Raw genomic sequence first — 25,118 nt, forward strand, 5'->3', positions numbered from 1 at the left:
TAAAGTTGAGTATTAGCTTGTAGTATATGAGACGAGGAGGAAATGGATTGATTACAGGCAGAAACATTGTGCTTTGTTGAGTTTGAGTTGGTGCAACTTAGTGAAAAGAGTTTTTCCTCTGAATGAATAACTTTGTATAAATTGCATAGTTGTACATGGGATCCTACAATCTCTAAATATCACCTGGGAAGCAAGTTTAGAGACCATATAACCCAACCCCTTTATTTTATAAACGAGCAAAATGAGACTCGGGGAGGTTCTGATGTATTTGAAGGTTGATGGAGAAACTCGTGTTTTTGTTAGAATGAATTGCAGACACCAACTTCATTTTACACAAAGGGAAGCATGGCTGGAGAATCTGGTCATTAGAAGACACACATTTCTTTAACTGCTAAGTTGCAGTGACTGTTGTCCCTAGGAACTCAGCTGCTGGCCCTCTCTGGTTGTCCATATAAAAGCTGACCCATTCATTCAGCTCAGTTATCCACAAGGCGCAAGCCCAGGAATTTTGGAAGAGCTACCCCCTCCCCTGCAAATAGTTCTGAGTGCACACCTTAGTAAAAAGCAGCAAACCTAAGAGAAAAACTCAATGTGAACAGATATCAGAGAGCAAGAATGATCTGTAATTCACTAGCTGTGTATAAATAAATGTTCGTAAGTCTTCTCCTTTTTCTCTCCCCTGCACTTTTCAAAGAAAAGATGCACATCCAAGTTAAGACGTTGTGGAATTTACAGAGGATAGACGAAGACATCCATTTAAAATTCTGCTCTTTTTCTCTACGGAGGTTGGAGGTTTCTGGTGAGCCCTCCCGATTGCCCAGGCTAGCAGACCCTAACGGGGCGTGTGGCATCACAGAACAGTAACTTATTTCAAACTCCAGGTGTGTATGCAGTACCAGTGTTGGACCTTAAGAAAATTTATTACAGATGTCTGGAATTGAAGACTGTTGACTAGGTGCAAACATTACCTCATCCTCCACTTGACACTAGCACAGTTGCGGGGGAGATTATAAAGGTAAATACAAATGTGCTAAAATGTAAACGTGGGCTATTTCTTTAGCAAATTGGGTTTTCTTGTTATAGCCATCTCAGTGTTTTATGAGTCAGATAATAGAAATCCTGAAATTAGGGACAGATTTACAGCTTGTTAGGGAAGTTTCCATTAATCCCTTGAATATTTTATGCTCATGGTCTCTTTCATGGACTTAGAATAGCTTCTTTTAATGTCATGTCTTAGTTTTCAGAGCCTCTGTAAATTTTGATGACAGACAAGACTGTCTATAGGGAGATCTAAAGCAATGGCAGTAGTGGGTGCACCAGCGCAGTTAACACAGACTGGTGTTTCTATCATTGTGTTCATGTCATGTTTTCCCATCCTAATAGTGGGTCCCCACATGGTAAGCATCATATTGTAATTATTTTAGAGGGCCAGGGACACTGAGGACAATGGATACCGTTTGATGATTATGAGCAACAGAAAGTGGCCGAAGGTAACTAAGCAATCTGACCTCATTGTCATACTACATAGGTTGGAAAATGACATGCAGATCTGATCTGTACAGCTAAAGCAAAGAGGATTTAAAAAGAAATATTTATGGACGAGGGAGCTCCTTGGAATATTTGGATCATTTTGGACTCGTAGACTTAACATGTTTGGAATAGGTTACTAAGCAGCCTTTTTAAAGGGCTGGGCAGGGAGAGCCTATTTTGGCCAATGAAACTCCCTGAAATGTGCCTGTAGAAGCATCTGGTGATAAAAGAATTGATTAACCATCAAATCCTTATAGAAGACAGCCAGCAACATGCTCGTGATGGTCTCTAATGCCCAGCTTTTGCTTTGAAGCCATTGAAACCTTCTCCTGTCTCTCTTTCAAGATCAGTGGAATCAAGTTCCCTAAATGTGTTGCTTGACTATTGGGGTCAAGTGCAGATTCAGTCATCAGGAGTTAAGTGGCTCTTGAAAGGGCTCCCATATTCTTGCTAATCTCTCTGTGATAACCCAGGATGTGCATGCTTGTTTTTGTCGAGACCCCAGCCCAGAAACCCAAGCACATTTTTGTAGCTTTCTGTCAATTACACGGCTTAGGACGAATAGGTTTTGGTCCACTAGAATAGTAATTGCAGAAGTGCACTCTAAATTCAGTTCTGCGATGTTGGGATTTGCGTTGCCTGGTGTTGATCGTCGCTTCCACTGTTCTGACATTTATGGCTGTGTTTCATCTTGGAAACAATGTGCGGTTGTAACTGGGAGTTGGCAGGTGCAAGAAGAGAGTAAGTGAAGCTTTATTGGCATTGTTTTATTCCTCAAGATTCCTTTCAGAAGGTGAAGTAAGAAATATGGACGAAATTGGGAGAACTGGCCTGTTAAAGCCTGTTAAATGTGTGACCTGATTCTGAGTTCATATGTTACTTGCTGTTGCCATTGCTGTGGCATTAACATTTAACATTAGGTTTCAAATATTTACCTCAATAATTATTCTTTCCCGCAATGAACAGTAACCAGAATAAGAGATCAGATGGCCCCTAAGCGAATATACTGTAAGTTTCCCTAGGGATTATTACACTGATGTGAAAAATCATGTGTTCACACCAACCCATGTGTTATGAGTTATGTAATTCTTTTATACAAAGTCCGTAATCAGTCTTTTAAAAATCAGTTTATTGGAGGAGATGGCCAAGAGTACCATCATTTTAAAGTGAAATCTCTGACTTCACCTGCCAAGAAGAGCCAATGTGATATTAAGGTCTGTTAACGATTTAAGTTTTCTTTGGCTGAAGTGAGCTTGAGTGTGATACTGCTTTCAATTATCAGTGAGACCTTTGCCTTTTTTCAGAGGAAGAGAATATACATAGAAAATATATGTTGGAATAATGATTTTAGTTTTTATTATAAATTATTTCTATACTGTATGTGCATATTGTAAAAAAGTTTCATCTTGGTCTATTTCAGTGTTTCTCAACTTTTAAAAAATTATTGCCCCGAACAAGCTTATTTTTAGATACTTTTTTGTTCCAAATTGTTCTCCCTTACCCTCTGCATGAAATTAATACTAAGAATAAGAAGATTTTATTGGGTAGGGTTTTTCACACACTCCCAAGACCCAGTTTTCACCCTCTTGGGAGTGATATGGCCCTCACTGAAAATGCATGGCTTATTTTAAATGAACATATATATATATATATATATATATATATATAGTGAACTAATTTTTAAAAATTTCTTTTTAAATGAAACAATTTATGTTTAGTGCAGAAAAATCAGAATACAAAGCAAAGAGAACATAAAACACACTCATAATCCCACCTACTGAGACACAGTCAATGATTACTCTTTGATATACATATTTGCAAATCCTTGTCTTGATATGTTGTGTTTAGTATTTTAGACAAATGAAAAAATAGATTATATGATATGTACTGTTTTGTAACTTGCTTTGTTAATTTAATAATATTTGATGAACATTTTTTTTAGGACAAAAGTAGACTTGTACAACATCATTTTTACTGACTGAATGTTTCATTGCTTTGTCAAAAAATTTTTAACCCTATTATTTGATATCTTGGTTGTTTTAGAAATCATTTCATTGATTCAGAATCATTTAGGGAGCCCAGAAATAAACCCACCCACCTACGGTCAATTAATCTTCAGCAGAGGCAAGAATATACAGTGGAGAAAAGACAGTCTCTTCAGCAGGTGGTGTTGGGAAAGCTGGACGGCCGAATGTAAATCAATGAAGTTAGAACACTGTCTTACACAATACACAAAAATAAACTCAAAATGGCTTAAAGACTTAAATATAAGACATGACACCATAAAACTCCTAGAAGAGAACATAGGCAAAACATTCTCTGACATAAATCATAGCAACATGGTCTTAGGTCACTCTCCCAAGGCAAAAGAAATAAAAGCAAAAATAAACAAATGTGACCTAATCAAACTTATAAGCTTTTGCAGAGCAAAGGAAACCGTAAACAAAATGAAAAGACAACTTACCAACTTGGGGAAAGTATTTGCAAATGAGACGACCAATCAGGGCTTAATTTCCAAAATATACAAACAGCACATACAACTCAATAACACACAAAAAACAACCCAATAAGAAATAGGCAGAAGACTTAAACAGACATTTCTACAAAGAAGACATACAAATGGCCAGTAGGCACATGAAAAGATGTTCAGCTTTACTAATTATTAGAGAAATGCAAATCACAACTACAATGAACTATCACCTCACACCAGTCAGAATGGCTGTCATTAAAATATCTACAAATAATAAATGCTGGAGAGGATATGAAGGAAAGAAAACTCTCCTACATTGTTGGTGGGAATATAAATTGGTGCAGCCACTGTGGAAACAGTATAGAGGTTCCTTCAAAAACTAAAAATAGAGTTGCCATATGATCCAGCAATCCCACTCCTGGGCATATATCTGGAGAAAACTCTAATTTGAAAAGATGTTCCCCAGTGTTCATAGCAGTACTGTTTACAGTAGCCAAGACATGGAAGCAATCTAAATGTCCATTGACAGAGGAATGGATAAAGAAGATGTGGTGTGTGTATACATACATATATATGTATATGTATGTAGGTACACATACACACAATGGAATATTACTCAGCCATAAAAAAGAATGAAATAATGCCATTTGCAGCAACATGGATGGACCTAGAGATTATCATACTAAGTGAAGTAAGTCAGATAGAGAAAGATAAATATCCTATGATATCACTTACATATGGAATCTAAAAATATGCTACAAATGAACTTATTTACAAAACAGAAACAGACTCAGAGACATAGAAAACAAAGTTATGGTTACCAAAGGGAAAGGGGGGAGGGATAAATTAGCAGTTTGGGATTAGCAGATACAAACTACTATATATAAAATAGATAACAAGGTCCCTACTGTATAGCACAGGGAACTATATTCAATATCCTGTAATAAACCATAATGGGAAAGAATATGAAAAAGAATATATACATCATATATATAATATATATATAGCTGAACCATTTTGCTGTACACCAGAAACCAACACAACATTGTAAGTCGACAATACTTAAATTTAAAAAAAAGTCACTGTACTTTCCTTGTAACTAAAACTTTTTGCACATTAATTCCTTAAAATTTTTGAGAAGCAGGATTAAAATCCATGCACACTTTAAAGCCTTTATCAACAATCTTGCACCACTTTACCTTCCCATTCCCAGGCATTAATTGAGGGCGTCCACTTTCCTGCAGCTTAACTAACAATAAGTTATTATCACTTTAAAAAATATTTGCCCCTCTGATAAGTAAAACGCTTGAGTTAGTAGGTATTCGTTTATTTCTAGAAAGAGTAGTCTTTTTTTTTTCCGTCTGTTTCTTGGCCATTTGCATTTTGTTTAGCCTTTTTCTAACTTAAAAAATGAGCATCTGACTTTTTCTGTAGCATGCAAATGTACAAGGTCAGTGTAAAAAAACTTCTTATTGTGAGAACAAGCAGATCCTGAATATAAGTTCACATTAAGACAAAGCAGTTATTTGTATTTAAGACACAGATATATCAAATGAGAAGTAAGATTATTTAAACAGAACCTTCTTTGGGATGGCAGAGGATTAGGGAGACCAAGCAAGAATTATTTTCAGATTTAGGGCTTATTAAAATAAGTAATCTTTCTCAAAGGAGAAAGCATCTTATAAGTTGCTAACATGGCACAGAGAAATTATGTTCTGTCATATGTCTGTAAGTTTACTTTTTATGTGACAAGCTTGACTTTTTGAATAGTTAGAAGAATAGCTCTTTTATCGGGGTGATTTTGTAGATTACCACTTACTTATATGGTTTAATCCACATCATTGATCCTCAAAAGTTTACACACTTTATCATTGAGATGTTTGGACTCCTCTCATTCTGTTTTTATTCAATTTGTTGACTCAATGAATTTCATCAATTTACTGCGGCAAAATAGTAACTATATTATGACTCTCAGTGGCCATGAACTATTACTTCGCAAGAGGAGCCTCAAGATCCTTGATTTTTTTCATATTCTTCAAGGTAGATTTATGTACCATTGCACACATTTTATTGGCCTCATCTTGAGTTGAGCTCATAACTTCCTGGGTGTCACAACAAATCATTAAGTCCTGTTTTCAACAACAAAACCCAGAAAGCCAGATTTTTTTTTAACATCTTTATTGGAATATAATTGCTTTACAATGGTGTGTTAGTTTCTGCTGTATAACAAAGTGAATCAGCTATACATATACACATATCCCCATATCCCCTCCCTCTTGTGTCTCCTTCCTACCCTCTAGGTGGGTCACAAAGCACCGAGCTGATCTCCCTGTGCTCTGCGGCTGCTTCCCACTAGCTGTCTATTTTACGTTTGGTAGTGTATATATGTCCATGCCACTCTCTTACTTCGTCCCAGCTTACCCTTCCCCCTCCCCGTGTCCTCAAGTCCATTCTCTATGTCTTTATTCCTGTCCTGCCTCTAGGTTCTTCAGAACCATTTTTTTTAGATTCCATATATATGTGTTAGCATACGGTATTTGTTTTTCTCTGTCTGACTTCATTCTGTATGACAGACTGTAAGTTCATCCACCTCACTACAAATAACTCAATTTCATTAAGCCAGATGATTTTTAATGAAATGTTGAGAAATGATTATAACCATTGTTTATTTCTAAGCTGAGCCATGTCTCTGGATAATATTGTTTCACTTTTGAAATGACATTTTTTCAAAGGACTGATGATTGTATTATTTCTATCCAAAACTATGACAGCTGTTCTCTGCTCTTTGGCATATGAGAACTTAACTGCTACACTATCTTTGACTGGTAAAAAGCCCGTAGGTAGAAAGATGCATGCCCTTTATGTATGGTTAGAATCCTTTTATCAAAAATCTCAGTAACAAAGTGGATGATAAGACATTAAAAGCAAGGAAACATTAACTTTTAATAGAAAATTCTAAATATTTACTTAGTTTCATTAAACATTTTGCCAAGACTTGGTTCTAGATTATATAGCAGCAATAACAACAAATATATATATATATACACACACATATATATATATATATACATATACACACACACACACACACACACACACACACACAAAGGGTATGTGAAATTCACACATAGACATGTGTTGCTCTGTCCTAGATACTGTGCTAGGAGTTAGTTGAGTACATTTTATCCTCACAAAAATATTGTGACCCTTATTTAAAATGGGGAAACCAAAGTTCAGAGAGGGTTTATACCTTTTCAGCTCAACCTACATACTATGTGACTGGTCTGGAAGCCGTGTTGCTGTTATTGCAACCCTCTGCCTTTTCCATGACCATCTATGTAAACATATAGACATACAACGTTCTTATAAAAGCAATGGTAAACATTAGATGGTTATATATACAGGCAGGTGGGTCTGAGAATTGCCTGGTAAAGAGTTTCTAAGCCTCTGGTGGGTTCAGGGACACTGGCGTGGCCACTGCAGAAGTCAGCTCAACTACTATTGAGATCTCCGTCCCAAATACCTTAACCTTTTCTCAGACGTGGACAAGCCATGTCTTCTAAGGGGTGAATGGTTATGGTATAGCTCACATCTCCCAGATTCCCTCCCTCAATGGCCCCTGTTTGAGTCACTCAGATTTCCTACTGCATTGCCCATGACCCATAAGGGAGAAGAAAGATAGCAACCTGAAAGTATTTGATTTCACGAGTAAAATTTCAGTCTTGTATGAGAGCTGGGAAAGTGTTCCATCACCTCCTTCTGAGTTTTGCAGTTGTCTTTTTGTTTTTTTCCCCATACACATGCATACTTGTGTGACTTCTGCTAGCTAGCTTCACATTCTACAGCAGTTTGAACCTGGGTTTTATTGGAAGGGAAGAAAACTTTATACTCATTAAGTACTTCTCCTTTGTCAGAGGCTTGCATATTCAGGTGCTCGGATTTCATGGTGAGACTCTTTCACAGGCTTTGTTTGCCTTTCATGTAACTTTTTTTTACTAAATAAAATGCAGTCTAATGAATGATTCAGCCAACTCATGAGGTTTTCTTGCTAACCTTGGAGGAGCGTCCTTGGGAACATGGACAGCCCTCTTCATCCCCGATACCCTGTGTCACCTCCCTGCTCTCCTCCCCCTGCCATTTCTATCCTTTGGAATGGAGACCCCCAAACACCAAGGGCTCTAGGATTGACCTCTCTTCCCAGGAGAGGCCCAGGATGTGTGTTGCCTCTCCCCGCCCACCTTCCATCCCACCTAACATGTTTATTCTCGCCCCTTCTTTGATATGAGACCCTGCTTGCTCACAGGACATACAGAGTGGTCACAGAAAGCAGTGACAAAGCCTCCTTTCCTGCACCCTTGTTCCAGGTTATTCTTCCCTGGTTATATACCAGACCCCTGTTGAGGATAGGTTGATGAGAGAGCAGAGGTAAAGGCAGGAGTGGGTACCTTTCTAGGGGCCAGCATCCTGGGAAGGTTTATCCCTTCCTGCTGTGTTACCTGCACATGTCATTCATTTTAGAAGTGGGTGCCTTCTAATGTTTTGTTGCTTGTAAAATATATTTAGTGCCATTCATAGTGTTTAATCCCAGCTGTCCTTTTTTTTAATTGATCTAAAAATTTTGATGAATGATTTTTCAGTATTTCCGAAAAATACTTGTGTACTTGGTCTCTTTAACTTGTAGGAAGTAAATATTACTCTCCAACCTCTTACAGTTGGAGAACTGGCAGGTCATACAACTAGGGAGTGAAGGCAAGACGAAAACCCAGGTTTGTGAAATTCCAAAAATCATACTTGGTATGTTATCCACGCTGCCCTCCCACATGATACGTGGCCCATTACTGAGTTTGAAAATCAAACTGAATGGAAAATAGCAAATGTGGAGAGAGGAATATTCATCCATTTAAATTGATATGTGATGTTAAGTTTACTAAAGTGAATAGCCAACTTATGGCTTATAAATAACATGATATATCCTAATACTGTATTCAAAAGATGGCAGAGGCAAGCAATACATTCTTACCAGCATGGGATTTATTTCTCTAGGGCTTTACACAGCAGCTCTTCATGGAAAGGAAGAAACATCATAAAAATGCTGGTAGGTTATCTCGTTGGGTGGAGTTGTAAGAATGATGAAATCATGCAGAAGGGTGTGGCATGTGTCTGGCCTTTTATGAAGTTAGGGGAAAGTGTGACATTCATTTCCATTCAGTATGTTAAGTTACATATTTTGTCATGAATTTTTCTCTCTTTCACTTTAAAGATTTTTACTCCACCTGTGTTTTCTAAGAATAAATGGGTACCCCCAAATATGCTGATGGGAGTAATGACTGAAGTTCCTGCCTTTCAGATTGTCCATAAAAAATATAATAGGAGCCTGTCACAGCTCACAGAGTTCTATTCAAACATAAATTCTTTGGCTGTTGGAAACGTGTTTACATTCATGTCTGTTGGTCATAAATTTCCATTTTGGGGCAACCTGTTCCAATATAATAAAAGTGACAAGATTCCATCAATGTCAGCAATCTCAACTTGCTCACCATTAGCCTTTCTCTCAGTCACTTTGCTTGCAGGAATCACATAGTTATGCTTATTAATGGTGGGAAGTTAGGGAGTGGTTGATCCCTGAAGTTTCTCTAAATCAGTGTGCTGTTTGGGCCATCGCTTCTACGAATGAAATTGACTATCACATTCTGCAAATTTCTGTTTGTTTTCTGTAGCATTTTCAAATTTCTTACTGTCCTAAACTTCATGACTGAAACTGTGCACCCACATCTTGTGGGATTTGGATATGCTTCTGTTGAAGAATAGTTGAGTCTAAGATATTCCTTAAAGTCTGGACCTTTGTATTAGTAGGAATATACTTCCTTGTCTTACTTCCATTTGTCTATTTTATTGAGAGATCAGAGAGGTCTTTAGAAACCAACGTATGTTTGGATGAGCTGTATTTTGGTTTCCATTTTTAGACCTACAGTGATACTTTGCTGTATTTTCTGTCATTACAGATTATTTCTCCACCTTGGCAGAAATGCCTTAATTTTTTTGGTCATTCTATATGATTGGCAGGAGTGATACTCAAAATATTTAGCAACTGGTTCGTCAAAGGCACTGACCAATCCGAACAGCTACTCTGGCCAGATACAAGGGACACTGGCTATAAACAGCTGTGGTAGCTGGGTCCATGCACAAGGTTTGAGTGTTTCTGGCTGGGGAAGTTTTTGGAGCATCTGTCTCAAATAACTCTTTTTGTTTTTTACTTATTGTGCAGTCAGTATCATAGATCACAGAAAATGTTGACAGAGAACCCATTGCAATTATTCTTTAAGATGACACTGATGAAAAAGTAATTAGGAATTCGCTTTTATGTCATATTCATGTGGACCTGTAATAATTAGATGGCTCAGTGCAATTCAAAAACGCATTTACTAGGTTTTTGGTGTATCCAGTTCTACTTTGTTTCACCTTTCTTCTGTGAGTGCAACAAACTTCACAAATACTAATTCCCAGCAGGTGTACATAATGTATGAGTGTTAACTACCCCATATTTAAGATAAAATTAACAGAACAGGGAGATTAAATCTGAATGCTATCAGATTAGTGGTGAATTTAGGGTCAGGGTTCAAAAGAGATAGTTCATTTACAGTTGTGATTTTTCATGTTCCTCTGATGTCCGGGCATGAGCTCTTCTAGGTAGGCAGAAATGTTTGTTTAAACCCTTTACAGTGATACATTAAAATGGCTACATCAGTACTGTCTGTATGCATGCGAAATCCTTGAGAGATTACGCAATTAAAAAGGAAATAGATGAGACCTCGCCCTTCACAGGACCAAAATTCCCTTTAGCTGAATTCACAGCTTGGAGAAAGAGATTAACCATTTTTAAAGAGGAATGTCATCTGTTTATGTTTATTTCTTTTTCTCTCCTGGAGATCCTTTCTCACAGTGAGAATGGGTTCTGTAGCACTGCCTAGGGAATCTCAAGCTTTTTCTCCCTCCATTTTCTTTCTTAACAGAGAAGGGGAGACAGAAATTAAGGCCCAGCAGTATCTATTCTTTTAGCTACACTTTGCACTGGTACTTACATCTACCCTTTCTTGCTTAAGCTACAGGACTCATCTTTCCTTTTTTTTTTTTTTTTTTTTTCCCTGAAGGGTAAAAAGAGGAGATGAGAAACACCATGATCGCTTCATTCCCTTTTAAGTCTGATCAAGGCATGGGGAATCATATTTCTGATGGGAAATAGGAAGATATTCTTTGAATATCTGCTTTGGCCTGATAGATGCTACTAAACAAGAGTGCTTCGTTATCTCTGCTGGCAAAACAAGGGCAGGCAGTAAAATGCAAAACAGGGAGGTTGGAGAGAAGAGTTATAATGAGCCCAAAGACTCAATAGGGAGGAATTTGTATTTTTTGGAGAAAAGAGAGCTAAGTGCTTAACTATTACAGTGTGGCAGAGTCACAAAGCCCTTTTATTTCAGATTAGTTGGGAAGAGTTTGGTCTGCAGTTTTGAAAAGACTCAAGAGTAAAAGTTTAAGTAACTTTAGTTTTATTAATGTAAAGATGAATTTGTTTTAATTCTAACTTTTTATTCTGCTAATTCCTTATTAAATTGTTTCTTTGCAGAGGGCATTAAAAAAAAAGTCTTGCCAAGATTGCTTTACTTAGTAGAAGAGATACATTTATAGTTAGTGGTATCTGTATAATAGGAGTTAGAGGGCTAAATACTTAAACTCTGTTATCTGTGGCACAGTAGATAAAAGCACTGGTTCTGCAATCAGATGATCCAGGTTTAAACCCTAGTTTTCCATCTGCTGGACTTGGGCACTGACTTAACCAAGCATTAATTAATACTTCAGTGTTCTCATGTCTAAAATGACACAGAATGTGTAGCTAAGCCAATGGGCTGGGATGAGGACGAAAGTAATGTAAGTGCCTCAGAATAGCGTCCAGCCCAAAGTAAGTACTCTGTAAATGTGAATTGTTACCACCAAGTAAACATCAGTCTTTTTATACTGCTAATATGTGTATCACTCCCTTTCTCATGGGTAAACTTGAGGCTCATCTCTAGTAAGTGATCATGTTGTAAATTACCAGGGTCCAAAGCGTGTTTTTCATTTTTTTTTTTTTTAAACAAACTCTTTTGCAATCTTCCCATTGTGCCCAGTCCCACCTCCACGCCCCCCGCCCCCCGCCCCCCGCAGTGCGCCTTCAGGACTGGACCCAGCACCAGCACTGGCACCGTGTTCACTGGGAGGATGAGTACAGGAATTCTTTGCTTGATTGCTTTTACCTTTCCTGGCACACGAGCCAAGATGTCAGACAAGATGGGTTTGGGGATAGCGGAGACCCTTTTAGTATCAGGCGAAGATGATGCTGATTACGCCACGATGTTATTTTCAGTGAAAGTAACTCCCTCTTTTGTTACTGGTTCAGAAGGAGCAGGGAGGTAAAGATTAAATGCACGAATCATTGGGCAAGGCCGAGTTAATTCTTGGAGAAAGCTACAACACGCTGCCCCATAGTTCTGAAAGGTCATCACAGTGCTACTTAATATTCTTCATGTACTGGGTATTGTTTTCCATATGGAATCCCCAAGTGCTTTCAGCAGCTCGCTTGTTAGCTGCTGACAGCTTTTCACCCAGCGTTTTCTATTCCTTCCCCCCGCCCCATCTCCTCTGCTTTATCCAGATTCTAGATCTTTGCGCTCCACATCTCTTTCCCTGTACTCCCTTCTCACCACCACCACCCCCCTGTTGCATTTTTTATGGTAAATAAAATAATTGTGCAGTGTAAGCCCACTGGGGTAACAAGGCATTTGTTTTTGCATAGCTTTTTGGTAACATAAGCCAGAGGAGGATGGTGAATATTCTTTTATTTACTAACAGTCTACACATAATTCCATTTAACTGGAGATAACAGCCTAAGCTGCTTTCTGATTTAACCCCCTTGCTATTTCAGATAAAGAACCTACACAAGCTTTCATTTGAGCAGGCATTTTGCCTAAAAATTGACCCTTTGATAGTGAGTGTGTCAGGGCAATTCTGCATTCCACTGGTGCCATTAGCCTTTAGTATGCGTGTTGCAAAGTAGCATACAGAGTTGGATTTAACCCAATCAGTTTAGCGTCAAGCTGAAACTTGCACCCAGTCTAAGAAGACAATTAAATCAAGCCAATGGGTCTAAAAATAGGTTCCCCAATTAGAATGTGAGGTCTGCGCTTAAGGGCACCTTCTTGCATTTTGATATTAACTGTAACAAATTAGGGTGTTGGTTACAATTTTATAGGGCCCAAATATCTTGTTGAATAAAGAATGGACTGAGATTGGTTGTGATAAAGAGTTATTGTGTCATAGATGGGAGAGGGAATACATATGTATCATATTAGAATTGAACATTTGTCCCTCTTCAATACTCTAGCCAGGAAATTAATTCATTGGGAATCTTATTTACACATCTGTTGGTAATGTTTATTACTTGTTAATTCTATGTAAATGGCTCTACTTTTTTTTAAGACAAGTATCTATTTGAAAAGAAAAATGTTTCTCAGCAGAGTCCTCAGCACCGGGATGCCGGTGTGTCACCGAGCTTTGTAAACAAGTGCTGGCTCTTGTGTTAACACATGACTGTTCTACACCAGAAAAAAAAAGTACTAGTACTGATTATAAGAATTCACCGCATTTTCTGTTCTGTGCCTTTTACTGTATTTTTATTTGCCTGCTATTCTCCAAAGATGGCCATTTTGAATTGCTTAGTATATTTCATCATCTGAAAATGTCAATGTACTTATGTAATGAAAATGCCAGTATGTATATGGAATTAGCACAGAGATGATGAAAGCAGTTCAGCGTTGATCAATAATCATATTCGATTTGGGCTTTCTACTTTGCTTTCCTCAAACATCCTGCACTCTGATATTTATTGCCACTCACTGAGATTCTGGTCCTGACTAAATAGAAATTGTTTGAGGCAATTTTTTTAAAAAGTGCTAATACTTACCTTCCAGGGGTCTTTTGAAGATCATCCGTGTAATACATGGTATAATATATGCTAGCATTTCACAAATGGTAGTTAGTATTATTTTAAGAAAACAGACTTTTCATAAAGATGGACACCCGTGGAAAAATCCATCTTTCATTCCGGATCTCTCGTCTTTGAGATCCTGACGCTCCACATTGGCTGCTGCCACCAAATACTGCCCCTCACTGAAAATGCCATACTGACAGCTCTGTCTTCATGTGAGCTGGAATGACTGGCACTACTGTATTTTCTGTTCACAAAAATAAAAATACTATTCACCATTAATACAAATTGTGCCATCCTCCATTAATAAAAATTGGACCACTTGGGCATCTCACGTAGTTCTAGCCTTTCTGTTCTTAACAAGCTAAAAAAGGTCAATTTAACCCAATAAGTGGAAGCAGACATATATTTGAAGAATATGTATTTAATATATACACATATGCTTACAAACATATGTCCGTACATACCTATACTTGTGCAAATTCGAGTACCGTGCCATTTTTTAATGGCAACCAATGTCTCCACAGAAGGCAGGGAATAGTACTGAAAAATAAAATAGCAAAAGTGACAAAAGATAAAAATAATATGGTTAGCATTCGTGTATACAGAAATGATAAGGTTGGGAGCAGAGCTAGGCACACAGGGGGAAGACTGAAGAAACACGAGTGGCTTGTTAGCAAAATAACCCCAGGCTTCTGGTTCGTGATACCAAAGAAAATGTAGGAATGTTAATACTCACAGATAAAGCTATATTAATTGAGAGGCTTTTCTGGAGAGAAGAGAAGGAAGTATCTTCTACGTGCTGTGAAGATTTACATGTGATTTCCGTAACATCAGGGTATGTTTAGCTAAACATCTTTTTTCTTTTAATAATCATCTGATATCACCAGGTCATCTGGGGAAGGAAATGCTTTGGAAAAGGAAGTGGTAATGAGGAAGAAAGTCTTAGGAAGTCCGACTGTGGTGTGGGTTGGTGGGTTCCTTATAAGTATTTAATTTCCTGTCTGGGAGGTGGGTTTTTGACTTTGTGTCTTACAAGTGAAGTGACCTATCAAGCTATTTGCCGTGACGTCCGCTGCTTTCTTGCCTGTTTTATCTCCTGGATGCCTAGAATAATATGTGAGGAGACAACAGAAAGCAAGCATATGTTCAATACAAAGGCTCTGTGAAATCTGTGAGCCTGCTGTGCATCAAGCCGATGTAGTTCATTTATTTTTTTAAAGCAGTGATGATACACTCTTTCCTCTGGATGACAAATTACAGAGCACATCTGAAAAGCCCTCTCTTTCGGGAAAACATTCTGCCTCTTTTTTGTTCCTTGCATAGCATCTTTATTCTGTATAATGGAAGAAAAAAAAGAAAGCAACATTGACTGAATACCCCTAGAAAGAAAAAGAAAATGATAAAAGAACTAGATTTGAATATGTGACTGTAATAGCACAAAGACAATACACATACTGCATACATCACATTAAGCTAGGAGAAGCAATCCTTTCATAGTTCTCCTGCAGCTATCTAAAATATAAATGGTGGCTAAGTCTTGTTGTCTTTTCACTATGTTGGGACCAGAGACTAGAACTGGTTAAGTCTCTTGTAGCAGAGGTGACAGGCAAAGTTTATTTCTGTAGGATGTAATAGGTTAGCCGCAAATAATGATACCTCTCTAAAAAATACACTAAGAGAATAGTTTTATTTTCCTCAAAGAATACTTCTACTAGTTATTACTAGGATTTTTGTTAGGCATTGTAGATCTTTGTTATACTTGCAATAGGAAAGATTTACCACTGATGCTTTCATATTAGGATATATTGATACTTGTCTTCAAGCTGCCCAGCGATCTTCATCATCTTTGATTGCGCGGTGTCTTCCCCAGACAGCCGTTTCAGATATTTTTCCTGTCTCCTAAAAACCCCTTCCCTCACATGACTATCTCATTCTCAAATAAAAATCAAGGTCTTCCAGACTGACCAGCCTCCTCTGCTCTTTTTCGTTAGCTTAACCTTTCTCTCCTGGGACCAGAACCAGAGGAAGGGGAAGGGTGCCTCTCCTCTGAGCCAAGTTCCTTTGGCATCCACAACTTAGATCTTCTTTCTTGCTGCCCCAGGGGTCTTCCTGTGTTCATCATCTTTCTTTGTAGCGTACTTGCTTCCAAACCTTCATACTTCTAGGAATTTATATGTCTTTTTTTAACTTGGGGAAAAACATCCCTTTGATTCACGTATTCATTCATTATTCATTCAGGCAACATTTGTTGACTACCTATGCATCACTTAGTGTTGGTTGTTTGTAAGCAACAGAAACAGACTTTGGTTACTTTGAACTGAGAAGGAATGTATGGGAAAGATACAAGGTGACCCATAAAATGGGTAGAAAAGTTTAAGGATCTGGTTTTGGAGATGACATAGATAGGCCAGAGCAGTTCGGGAGAATCCAGGTGACTAAGGCTAAAGAAAAATCGCTTCTGGGATGAATCAGGTTTAACCATCCTCAGGCTCTGTATCACTTTTCTCAAAATTTAAATTCCAGGGAGTGACTGTGTGATTGGCTTGGGATACAGCCCCCATCCCTAGACCTGAGAAGGGTGGGAAATCTGGATTGACAGACTCACTAGGACAGCATCCAGTGGGGGAGGGTTAGTCTCAAGATGCTACTGCTAGGAGAAAGAAAAATGGGTACCAGTGAGGCAAAAACAATGGCTAGCCATTATAGCCTACAATATACCAGGCAGCCAGCATGCTGGTCTTTAGAATAGAAGGACAAATAAAGGAAAATTAACATTTATTAAAAGGAAAATCATATGATAAAAATGATAGAATTGAATTTGTAATAATGGGTTTAAAGATAGATGTTGTGCACACATCATGACACATACAGGAGAAATAGTCCCTACTGAAAGATGAAGGGATACAACTGCCAAAGCATATGAATTGTGGCCCAATCACACTATCTTGTCCCAATGTGTAAATAAGAGACTGGAACTGGTCCAAGATAAGACAGTAGTTGTCCTTGAGGAGCTTATAGTCAGTGGCATCTAGGGCAGGAAGAGGTAATGCTAAGAAAATACAGAAAGCTACTAGCATGGAGACACTGAGAAGGTACACCTCATCTAAGGATGGGCTGATTCTGAGGAAGTTTCCAGGGAAAAAGAAAAACAAACCACCTCGTCTGGAATTTAAGAAGAAATTGCTGTGGTAGATGGAGTGGTACAATGGTGGGAAGGGTATTCCTGAAAGAGGGAATAGCAGGAGGAGAGGCAGGGTGACGTGTGTAAAAAGAGCTGCGGAGATTGTGTGGAGAAAGGATTTGAAGGAGTGGTGACTGGAGGTATTGGGCCTGGGCACCATCAACATCTACACAGTAGAGAGACCAGTAGCATGGGGAGTGGAAAACGCCCGCTGGTTTGGGTAGGTAGGGAGCCAGGGGCGAGCAGTCTGAGTGGAGCAGGGCAGGCCGAAACCAGATGGTAGCGATGGAGGAGAGAATCGGGCCTGAGGATGTTGACAGGAAGTGGAGGCTGCTGTGCGGAGGGTTGTAGCTGAGAGAGTTCTACACTAAAAGGATGAAATCAAGAAAGGAAGAAAGGAAGTCAGAGAGGAGAAGATTGAGGGGGAGAGTGATACTTAAAGATCAGAGAAACGGGAAGGAATGTTGGCCTTCAATAGATGGCTTATCCTCTGATACTGGAGATCAGGACATGAGAATAGGTGTCAGTATATGGGAATCTGTGGGTAGGAGGATGAGGGTGCTGAGGGGAGGAGATTACAGAGAGTCTTGACAGGAAACTAGACATACTTTGGAATTAAAAGAAAACCTGGGTTCAAATTCTGGTTCCGCAATATCAAGCTGATGACCTTTGGAAGGTTACTTGACTCCTCTGAGCCTCACTTTCCCCATTTGTAGCATGAAAAGATTAAAGAACTTACCTCAAGCGGTTGTGGCAAACTTGAAACACTGACTATTGTCCCTGACACCTAGTGAGTACTTAGCAGTGGTATCCATTATTATTATTAGCATAAGTGTAATGAACACAGTATGAGTGAGTGACTTCATAATATACGTCATCGCATGTTTAAGACTGGAGTGTGTAGACTCTAGAGCCATGAGACCCAGCTCTGCCCACACACTGTATCAGCTTTGTGACCTTGGGGCTGAAAATAGTATCTACCTTATAGGGTTACTGTGGAGGTTAAATTAATTCATATGAAACCTTCAGAGAAAATCACATAAGTGGTAACTATTATTAGTGTTTTAATTTTTATTCAAGAGCCAAAACAGCACCCTTCAGTATATATTGTTATCTCTGTTTTATAAGGGAGGGCCTCAAAGTGCAGAAGGGTTAAACGATTTATCCCGAGCAAGATAACTAGCAAGTGGCAGGGTTGGACTACAACCCAGATTCCTTGTGTCTCCACGTTCTATCCACTCGGCATTACACTGTGACATCTGACTGACCGCCTAGCTTTGACCTTTAGTACCTGTTTATCCACACTCTGAATGGCTTTACATCCCATACTCCGTGAGATCATCTGGACCATTAGCTCCCAGGCTCATCCTTGGGTCTAGCCAGCCAGCTTTTTGTCCCGCCTTTGTGACCCACTGCTCCAGCCCCAGCTCCTGACAGTCTGGATGTATGTGAAGAAGCGTGGAAGTAAATGGAAGTTTGATTCACCAAGGGCTGTTCTACAAGTACATGATGGAGGTCACAGATACTTGAGAGAGAGAGGATTCCATCATGAGTGCGTACTGCATTCATTTCTGTGAATGTAGTGAAAGAAATTTGGACTGGCCAGGTCCAAAGATGCTGCACATCGGTGCGCGCTCTACCTACACGTCTGCATTGCTTTCCCATCAGCTTGGCGAATTGTTTTATTGCTGTACGATTCGGTACTTTGGAAACAACCAAAGACTTACCATTTGGATCGTTGTATGGATGCTTGATGATAAAAGTCTGACTCTGTTTCTGCTCTTGTAGCAGATCCGAGGGGAATCTCAGTTCCAAATATTGTATAACATCATGACCTTTCTTTGATGTATCGTGGTGTGGCAGACAGATGTACATAAGCACCAACATCCCGAATATTTAAAACTACCCTTGTTCTTCATAACAGGATTAGGAGACAGAATGGGCCTTCTGTGCAATCCAGCTTTACTATATGAAAGAAAACATATAAAAAGCAGATTTTCCGTATTTAGAAATGAGGTTCTTTGGGGTCAGCTTTTATTTAATTTAAAGACACTTAGGTTTTACATTCAAAATGTGTTCCCACTTCATGGCCTTAAAGAGTCAAACATTAAAGATTGAAAGAAGAATTCCAATAGTATTTTTAAAACAATTAAGCTGCAGAATGTCAATATTTGGACATCTAAAAAGAAAATATTTCTTATAATGAGTGGTAATGTAATCACTAAACACCAAAGGAAGGGTTCATAAGGGAACCTTGAATTCACTGATATTTGAAAGAAGGATAGTTTTAGTTCAACTGCTGAGGAAATGTTTTATTTCAACTAGAAATTAAAGCGTTTTATATTACAAATGAAATGATTTTACAATATGGGAAGGATTTGGAGGGAGGGGAAAAATCCCTAAGGATCAGAAATGTTAAACAGGGAATGTGAAGGGAAGGATGAGAATGAGAGGTGTGAAAGGAAGAGGGGAGGGAAGGGGCTTGCGTTTCAGACTTTTGGTTGCTTCCATGGGGTGCAAACTGGAAGCTTCTTCTCTAAGTAGTAACGGGACTCACACAGATAGCCTATGGCCAGTCTGACACATGGGTGTGGACCCGCCAAAACACAGAGTAGATGCAGGCACAAAATGAAGAGGAGGGCAGAGCATGTGAACTGCCACACGCCAAAGAGAGAAGAAACATGCATGGAGGTAAACTGTACCTATGCCCCACAAAAGGTTTCTATTATACTCAGTTATCTCAAACCCATAGAATAGATGCCAATATAAAGCCAAATTTACTAACGTGGAAGCCTAGGATTCTTTGACATCCCCTCTATCTAGGGAATTAATGTCCATGCATCTCATAGGGGCTGTAGAATGGTGCCTCTGATGGGTTACATGGTATAACTAAGGATAAGAACTTAGTACCTGTATTTTCCTGGAAAATGTGGGAAACTATTATCGTTTGGTAGAAGAAGAATCATTGAGACAAAAAAAGCATTGACTGAAGGAGGAAAATTAAATAGAAACGTGGGTGCTAAATAAGTGAAGAGAGGTACCAGATGTAACCAACTGTCTAAAAAGATCTAATAAAATAATTCATTTACCCTAGCAAAAAAATTTAAATTACCTACTGTGTGCTAAGCCCTGGGCTGGGCCCTTCATATATGAGGGCAAGTAAGATAGGCGTAGTTTTTGACCTCATGGTGCATACGGACAAATGAGTAAGGGATGACACATGTTTAACCTGTGTTCTGATGGAAGGTTACACTATAACAAGGCCAAGTGCTAGAGCACCTAATCACGTTTATCGTGTATCATGGATAGCTTCTCAGGGGACGAGATGCTTAACTGATGCCTGAAGGGGAAGAGATATCCAGGCAAAGACAAGCACACCCGGAAGAGTGACCAGCTAGACCTGGAGAACACCCCAAAGGCCCATGCAGCTCACTAGAGAAGTTGGCGGGAAAGGTAGACCATTGCTGCAGAAGGGACTGGAGGATGAGAAACAGCATCCGTTGAGTACCCATGGGGAGCCAGTGCTTTATGTACATTCTCATATTTCATATTCAGTACAGCAGGTGTTGCTTTCATTTCATAGATGAAGAACAAAGAAGTGCAGGCAGAGTAAGTGACTTGGCCAAGGACACACAGCTTAGTGCCAACCCCATCTAGAACCCAGCTTCAACCATTCTGGTCCCTTAGCCTCTATGCTTCCCACTGTACTACCGTATTTCCCTTGGTTTCAAGGAAAAAATAACCTATTACATACAGATGGCTATTTAAATTATAAACCACATAGGTCTTCGCCTTTAGATAATACCAAATCTTTTTGGTGAAAGGGTTTCATGGTCACTCAACAAGTGAGTGGTAGGTATTTGGAGTGTAAGTATAAGAAGCATCATGACAGAAATATAATGGAAGCCAAATGGTATTTAGTTTCCTTGGATCTTCAGTGTATCACGTCATCCTTAGAAATCCAGATCAAACCCCCTCTTGTACTGTCTCAGCTGCCATGCAGAATTCATTGCTTCCTGCTCTGTCCATCTTGTGACCTTAGGACTTTTTTGTATTATAGTTAGTTTTGCATAGTGCTGTCTTTTATGAGTCATAAAATCTGTCTCACAGACTTATTTGGAAGAGTGTATGAGATCATGCATATGTAAATTCCTAGTCCTTCTGTAAAGTACACACTACGGTAAAGCGCACCCCATATGTACATTAGCTGAATGCAGCGGTGAGGTGGTAAATGTTGACTAGCCATCTCTGAGGGAAAAATGGCGCTAATTTGCAGCATCTGCCAATTTCCATTGTGTAAACGCTCCCCTGATTTCAGACTACCCATGTGATATCATTGAGTGTATACTTGGGAAGAGATGTGCCAGAGGGCTCCATTATCTAGATTTTCCACTGTACACATACGCTAGATGTAAATAACATTATGAGCATAGAAATGCAGTAAGGTAATTAGAAAGTGCGGTGTTTTGAGTACTTGTTACCTTTAATTTCCAAATAATTTATTTAATTGTCAGTTTATGTAATTTAATTTTTAATCATGGCTATGTTTAATAATTGGCTCACAAAATTCTTGAGAATTTAACAGTTGGCCCTTCTGGGCTGGTAGCAGCTGGTTCCAACACAGCACTGAATCATGAGCCTCTGAGGCAGGACCTTTTCGTGTTCGTCTTTGTGTTTTCATTGCTTAACTGAACTCAGTTAAGCCTGGAACTCAGAAGATGTTTGGAATATCAATAAATGATGAATAAAAAATTGGACAAATGCAAATGTAAAACCAAGTTACTGCTGCATATAAAAAGGACCTTGGATATATCCCATAGCCTCTGTTGGCCTCAGTTCCTTCATCTATAAGGCAAGGGGCTTGGGCTGACCTAAGGCTCCCCCCATCTCTCACATTCTACCGGTTTTAATGGCCAGAAACAAAGTCTGTGATTATGTTAACTCTTTTCTTAGCTGTGTGTTTGTATTGCGAGGACAACATTGTAACTACTTCATTTAGGACTTAAGCACTAGGTGAATGGTAGATTCAGAACTTACTTTATCTTGAACGGAGATAAAGACTATGTAATTTGCTTTGGTTTACTCTTTGAATCATTAGAACATTTGTCTAGATTTTCTATAAATAGGACACTGTCATGTGCTCCTATACACTTGGATTTAATGGAAAAAAACCCCTATTTCTTTAAGTGATAGAAAAAAGAAATTAAAATCAGAGAAATTCCTAATTTTCAACTCTTTAATGAAACTTTAAATGCTAACTTTTTGGAGCTGTGAGCTTAAGATTAACCTTGCCAAGCATTTCCTTTGAGGGGGAGATCAGAATCAACACTAAAGATGAAATCTTTAACATTAAGTCTTGTTCCTGAGACTCATCTGATCCTAGAACCCCTTTTCCCTGCAAATGGCAGTAAAACCTCAGGGGACATTGGTGTTCCATGGAACCCAGTTTGGAAAATATATGTTGGATAATTTACAATTTTGAAGTTTCGTGTTTTTAATTATTAATTTAGAATTCTACCTTTTCAGGTGTCATACTACCAAATCCATTAACCTGATCTGTAGTGAAAAGCAAAACCAGGTGGTAGATTAGTATAATCTCAGAGTAAATGTAGAGGGACTAAGACATTTTCCTCTTCCAGATTTCCTGAAGGGATCTCCAGTATAATTTGCCACCTTGGTCACTGTATATTTGTAAAATGAAGCTGGTGGATTCGATAGGCCTAAGAGACTATGATTGATACCATTAGCCATTGCAACCACTGCATAGGGAGCTCTGGCATTGGGGAGGATTATGGTACTAAAGCCTTAAACACATTCACAGAAGTGAAGGGGGAACCAGAGAGGAGTTTGTTTAAGCTAAATGTTCTGATGTTTGAATGTTGACACACTCAACTGTACTTAGGTCCAGGAGAATTTAAAAAAGTGTGTCCCCTGGGAGGATAGACTTGATTTACATGGCAGTTCTTTCATTAAATTCAGTGAAGCCTGCAAAAATTGCTAATGAAGGAAAATTATGAAGTATGCTGGCTCAGTTTATTTGCTCTTTCCATAATAATTTGGCCTCCAACCATCTTACACAGAATCTAAAGTAATCAGATTTCAAAGAAATTAACCCCTCATTCTTTAGCTTAAAATTCAAAGGATATTTTGCTTTTATCAAAAAGATGAAGAAGATAACGGTAAAACTGGATTGGTAATTTCACTTCATTGTGAGATATTGAGGTTACATTAGACATGAGATTTTAACGTATTTTTAGAATATTTTTAGGTGTCTCCATAGAGCTTTTCAACTTTTCTGAGGCAAGTTCCTGCTGTCTCAACACTTTGAAAATAGGACTAGAAGAAATGTTTAACTAGTGGATGAAATGGGTAAATAAGTCTTTGCTGTTCTGGAATTTGAGATTTTCCTGTTGTCCCCTCTAGTCCATTCTGTACTTTGCAGTCAGAGTGATCAATATCAACATGCAAATCTGATCAAAACCCTCCTTATATCCCTTTAAAGGACTCCCAGTGCTCTCAGCATGAGACACAAACTCCTCAGCAAGGCTGGGGGTCCCTGCATGATACAACTCTTATCTGTTACTCTCATCCTGAATAAGGTAGGACACACTTCATTTTATTTACGCCTATTCCATGGTGTCAGCAACCCCAGCTCTCAGATGCCCGAGGCACCGAGAACAACTCAGGTCAGCCGTGGGTATTCGCTCACAGTTGTCTCCTCAGGGACTCCAGCTACCTGGGCATCTTGAATGTTGCTGGTGGTTTTGCCAGAGGGAAAAAGAGCTCTGGCAGGTCCCACCTCAACAGTTCGGTGCTCTAGCCTGCAAGTGACAACTCATGGCCACAACTAGCTGCATGGCCTCATCCAACTTCAAGAGAGCCAGGAAGACAAGACAACCCTCTGGTGTGTCCAGAGGGCGAGGGGGACTGGATATGGGTGAGCTGCACTAATGACTGTCACGAGCTTCCTGCCTCTTGCTGTTTACTCTCCCCTAGAGATCTCCAGTCCAGATGCCACGAAAGCATCATTCATTTAGTTGCTCATGCCCTTAATCGTGTCACCGGGTTCATTGCCTCAGCCAGTTCACCCTTGCAATCCCCTCATTCATTCCTCCCTCCATTCTTCCTCCTCCACTTGGCACTGATGCTCAGAATATTCTTCCTCTTCTTCCCTTCATCTTCCTCTTCCCTCTTCCTTTACAATTCAGTGTTTCTACCACCACCTTCAGGAGGCTCTTTATCTGCACTCCACAAAGCTGGTTTATCAGTCCTTTGTCTGGTCTCCCTAATGTAAATCTTAACACACTGCATTGTGATCGCTTATTTACTCATCTCTGTCTTGGAGACTGTCGTACTCCGAGTACTTTGCATGATGCCTGGCAAAGAGTCAGTTGGTAAAAACTTTATTACCGTTTTCTGTTTGAGTGAATTAGTTACAAGAGATTCTTTATAGCAAAGAACTTAGTGTCATGGTGTATACGAGAAATTCCTTCACTCTGGTTTTCGGACTATTGCTTTATTTAAACAAAATTATCCAACTCTAGGTCTGTTGATTTTATTTGATGAGAACAGTTCAAAAATGAATTTTAGATTTCCAAGTGGCTGAGAATATAACTAGCCACTAAAGCTAGTGGCATCAGAAATGGGGTTGAGCAGCAGTGTAAGATCAAGTTAAAGTTCAAAGCAAAATATTCTAACTTAATGGCCCTTATGAACATAAAGCAAATGGTCACCAAACAAATCTGCTTGTTCTTAGAATCCAGCCTTGCAGATACAGGTACTCAGTACAAACATGTCAATTTTCTTGCAATACATTATTTTCCTTCATGGAACATTTAGAAAATAAATCAAGGAAGAGAAAATATAAACATTCCATGTTCTTGACTTGAAAATCTTCAAAAGAAACTTCTAACCTA

The sequence above is a fragment of the Leucopleurus acutus genome (assembly GCF_964270905.1).
Source record: "Leucopleurus acutus genome assembly, chromosome: 7".
Lineage (NCBI taxonomy): Eukaryota > Metazoa > Chordata > Mammalia > Artiodactyla > Delphinidae > Leucopleurus > Leucopleurus acutus.